Raw genomic sequence first — 5,483 nt, forward strand, 5'->3', positions numbered from 1 at the left:
GCTAAAGCAAATGGAAGAAATGAAAAGGTAAAAGAGCTGAACAGAAGATTTCAAAGAGAAGCTCGAGTAGACAAAGCCAATTACTATAATGAAATGTGCAAAGACCTGGAGTCTGTAAATCAAAAAGGAAGAACACGCTCGGCATTTCTCAAACTGAAAGAACTGAAGAAAAATTTAAGCCTCAAGTTGCAATATTGAAAGATTTTATGGGCAAAATATTGAATGGTGCAGGAAACATCAAAAGAAGATGAAAGGAATACACAGAGTCACTGTACAAAAAAAACCTGGTCTATCTTCATCCATTTCAGGAAGTGGCATATGATCTAGAACCAATGGTATTAAAGGAGGAAGTTGAAGCTGCAATGAAGGAATTGGAGAAGAAAACGGTTCTGGGTTTTGATGGAATACCCATTGAGATATTTCAACAAACGGATGCCCCACTGAAGGCACTCACTCAGTTATGCCAAGAGATTTGGAAGACCTGGCCAACTGACTGGAAGAGATCCATATTTGTACCCATTCCAAAGATAGGTGATCCCACAGAATGAGGAAATTGTAGAACAATATCATTAATATCACATGCAAGTAAGATCTTACTGAAAATATTTCAATAATGGTTGCAACGGTATATTGACAGAGAACTTCCAGAGTTGAAAGCTGGATTCCAATGAAGACGTGGAACAAGGGATACCATAGCTGCTGTCGGATGGACCTTGGCTCAAAGCAAAGAATACCAGAAAGATGTTTACTTGTGTTTTATTGACTATGCTAAGGCATTTGGTTATGTGGATCATGACAAATTATGGATAACATTGAGAAGAATGGAAATTCCTGAACACTTGATTGTACTCATGAGGAACCTGGACATTGGCCAAGAGGCTGTCATTTGAACAGAACAAGGGGACACTGCATGGTTTGAAATAAAAAAGGGAGTGTGTCAGGGTTGTATCCTTTCTCCATACTTATTCAATCTATATGCTGAGCAAATAATCTGAGGAGCTGCACTATATGAAGAAAAATGTGCCATCAGGATTGGAGGAAGAATCATTAACAACCTGAGATATGCTGATGATACAACTTTGCTTGCTGAAAGTGATGATGACTGGAGGAACTTACTGATGAAGACTGAAGAATACATTGTGCAATATGGATTATGTCTCAATATAAAGAAAACAAAAGTCCTTACAACTGGACCTATAAACAGCATCACGATAAATGGAGAAAAGGTTGAGGTTGTCAAAGAATTCACATTTCTTAGTTATAAAATTGACGCCAATGGAAGAAGCAGTCAGGAGATCAGATGATGTGTAGCACTGGGCAGGTCAGCCCCGAAGGAACTCTTCAAGTGCTGAGGAGCAAGGATGTCTCCTTGAGGATTAAGGTATACCTGACACAAGCCATGATATTTTCAATTGCCTTGTATGCATGTAAGAGCTGGAAAATGAATAAGACTAAAGAAGAGTTCATTCTTTTGAGTTGTGGTGCTGGCAAAGAATGCTGAAAGGACTATGGACTGCTAAAAGAACTAACAGATCTGTCCTGGAGGAAGTGCAGCTGAAATGCTCCTTAGAAGTCAGAATGGCCATACTTCGTCTCACCTACTTTGGTCATGTTGTCAGAAGGGACCATTCCCTGGAGAAGAATGTCATGCTTGGTGAGTTGGAGGGTCGAGGAAAGAGGGGAAGGCCTTCAACAAGATTGATCAACATGGTGGCTGCAACAATGGGCTCAAGTATAGCAAGGATCATGGATGGAGCTGGCGCAGGATTGGGCAGTGTTTCTTTCCGCTGTGCATGGGGTCGTTATGAGTTGGAAACAACTCAGTGGCATCTTACAACAACAACTGTTGAGAATAATGTTGGTTGTTGGTTTTCTATATATGCCCTAAATTATACGGAAGAATTTCCCTTCTATTTCTGTTTTGCTTAGTGGTTTTTTATTTCTCCATTAAGAATTGGTGTTGCATTTTGTCGAATTCTTTTTCTGTATCAATTTATGTGATCATGTAGTTCTTTTCCTTTGTTTTTTATGTGGTGGATTACGTTGTTTTTTTATATTTTTAATGTTTCACCCTAACATACCTATTATGAATCATACTTGTCATGATGACATTTTAAATTTTTTTTTTTTTATTTTAAGAGCTTATTTTACATTCAAAGTCACCCGTACATTTAGTTTCATTACCTGTTCGCCATGTCCAACTCCAACCCAGACTCCTCCCCTCCGTACCCTGCAACACTCCCCCTGTGCCCCTCATAATCATGCACTTCTGTTTGTCCTGCATTTTCTCAGTTTGAATACTGGTCCTTTGGTGTCCCATGGTTTATTGCTATAGGGGATGTGTTACCATTGAGTGTGTGGGTGCAGCCTTCTGAGTTGAGTGGTCTGTGTGTACATCTCCTAACCATTGTTCTGAGAGCCCGCCCCTGGGGGTGAGTTTTATTCCAGGCGCCAAAAGTATTTCAGGGCCATAGTGTTGGGAGTCTCACCAGACTCCATCTGACCAGTAATTCTGGTCATTATTGAGTTTTTGGATTTTGTTCCACATTTTCCCTCCCACTCTATCCAGGATCTCCAGATTTGATCCTTTTCTGAGTGGTTGGCATTGGTAGCCAGGCACCATCTGTTTCTTCTGTTCTTGAGGGCCATTGTGTCCTACGGTTAATTGCTACTATATGCCCTTGGTTTTTTTTTTTTTTTAGTGCATTCTTCTTTGTCATGATGACATTTTGATATGCTGTTGGATTCTATTAGATTTCATTTGATTGAGAATTTTTGCATCTATATTCACAAGGAATATTGGTCTAAAATTATCTTTTATCATGATATCTTTGCCTGGTTTTGCTATCAAGTTGTCTGGGCCTGGATTTATTTTTTTGGGGGGGTTCATAATCTGCTCAATTTCTTCTTTTGTTATGGACTTGCTTAAATTTCCCACCACAGATTATGTTATTTATGTAGGCATTGCGTTTCCACAAATTTATCATTTCTTCTATGTTTTCAAATTTGTTGTAGGACAGTCCTTCATAGTGTTCTATTATTAACATTTTTATTTCAGTTGGTTCTATTATGACATAATCTATGTCATTTATTGCTTCTGTTACTTGCATCTCCCCTTCATTTCCTCTGTTAATTTTAGTAATCCTTTCAAAGAACCTACTTCTAGTGTTCTTGATTCTTTTTTTGACTTTCCATTTCATGTATTTTTACTTGGGTCTTTATTATTTCCTTTATTCTGATGAGTGTAGGTTTTTTTTTTTTTGTATTTTTGTTTTGTTTTGTTTTCGTTTTTGTTTTTGTTCTTTTTCTAATTGTTGGGAATGTTGAGTTACGGTGTTGTTTTTCTTTCTTTCTTTCTTTCTTCTTTTTCTATATGTGTGACTATTGCTATAAATTGTCCTTTGAGGACTGCTTTTTCTGTGTTCCAAAGATTTTGTTGTTGTTCTGTTTTAAGTGTCTTTTGATCCAAGGAGGTTTTTTAATTTCATTTTTTGTATATTCTATTACGCAGTAGTTTTTAAACAAGGTGTAACTCAGTTTCCAGGCAGTTTCTTTTTTATTTTTTCTTTGATCTTCCCATTATTATTTTTTAATATTATATAGCCTTGTAATCTGAGTGGATGCTTGGTAATATTTTGATGTTTTTAAATTTATTGAGCCTTGTTTTGTGGCCTAATTTATGATCTAATCTAGAGAAGTTTCAATGAGCACTATTGTTGTGGTTGTTGCATGCCGTTGAGTTGGGCCCAACTCATAGCCACCCCTCCTTGGGTTTCTGAGGCAGTATCACTACGGAAGTAGATTACCCCATCTTCCTTCTGAGGAGTGGCTGGTCGGTTTGAACCACCAGCCTTCTGGTTAGCAGTCAAGTGCCTTAGGCACTGTGCTACCAGAGCTCCCTCCATGAGCACTGGAAAAGAATATTTATTGGGTGGAGTGTTCTGTATGTCTATAAGAATATTTATTGGGTGGAGTGTTCTGTATGTCTATAAGATCTAGCTGGTTGATTTTGTTGTTTAAATCTTCTGTATCTTTGCTGAGTTTCTAGTCATTCTGTCCTTATTGTAAGTTGTATATTAAAGTCTTCCACTACTATTATGAAGTTGTCTTATTTCTCTTTTCAATTCTGATAAATTTAGTTTTATGCCTTTTGGGGGTCTTTCATTGGGTGCATAGATATTTATTATGTTTATATCTTTTTATTGGATTGATTCTTTAATCACTGTACAATGTCCTTTTCTTTCTTTCTTTTCTGGTGTTTGCCTTAAAGTCTATTTTCTCAGAAATTAATATTGCCACTCATGCTTTTTTGTTGTTGCCATATGCTTAATATATGTTTTTCCAGTCTTTTATTTTTAGTTTATATTTTGGTGTTTCTTTTGCAGACAGCATATTGATAGGCCATGTTTTCTTATCCTTTCTGCTTTTCTCCACCTCTTGACTATGCATTTAATCCGTTAACATTCAATATAAATATCAATTGTCAGGACTTTACTGTTGTCATTTTGCCATTTTCTTTGTGTGTGTGTGTGTGTGTGGTACTCATTGTGTTTTTGTTTTATATATTTTTCTGTGCTGTTTATTTCATTTACAGATTTTCTTATTGTTTACTGAGTCTTTATGATTTCTTCTTTTTTAATATGTTGAGAAGGTTTATTAATTTTCTTTAAAATCATCTTCTAATTTATTATTATGTTTCAAAGTTTAAAACAGTGTGATTCATCTTATATAACTTTGACTTTCTCTCCATTTGTAAGTTCTGTATGCACATCATTTATATTCTCTTTTTTGCTTTGTATTTGTCATTGTTACTAACTGACTTTTTGGTTCCCTATTTTCAGTGTGGTATGTTTATTTTGTTTTTGATATATTTATATCTGAGTTGTGATTTGGGTGATGTCATATATTTTAATCTCAGTTGTTTGCTGTTGTTGATTCTTTGTCCAAATGACCCCCTTTAGCATTTTTTTGTTGTTGTTGTTTAATTATTTTAAGGTTAATATGTTGTTGTTGTTATGGCCCATTGAGTCGGACCCGGCTTGGATTTCCAAGACAGTATCACTACAGAAGTAGATTTCCCCTTCTTCCTTCCAAGGAGTGGATGGTGGGTTTGAACTGCCAGCCTTTTGGGTAGCAGTCAAGTGCCTTAGGCACTATGATACCAGAGCTCCCAAAGTTAATACAGATTTTACAAATTCCCTTTATTTTTGTTTATCTGGAAATGTTCTAATTTCACCATCATATCTGAGGGACAATTAAGCTGGATAGATAATTCTTGATTGCCATCTTTTTTTCAAGGTTTTAAATATGTCCTCTCATTGCTTTCTCACCTAAATGGTTTCTTTCAAGAAATCAGAGCTTAGTGTCATTGGTGCTCCTTTGTTGGTAACTTTTCATTTCTCTAAAGCAGCTTTCAGGATTCTTTGGTTTTGGAAAGATTCATTCAGATATGATTTTATTTTGATTGATCCTATATGGGATTC

Source organism: Orycteropus afer, unplaced genomic scaffold (genome assembly GCF_000298275.1).
Source record: "Orycteropus afer afer isolate SDZICR_OR568_19922 unplaced genomic scaffold, OryAfe1.0 scaffold00691, whole genome shotgun sequence".
Classification (NCBI taxonomy): Eukaryota; Metazoa; Chordata; class Mammalia; order Tubulidentata; family Orycteropodidae; genus Orycteropus; species Orycteropus afer.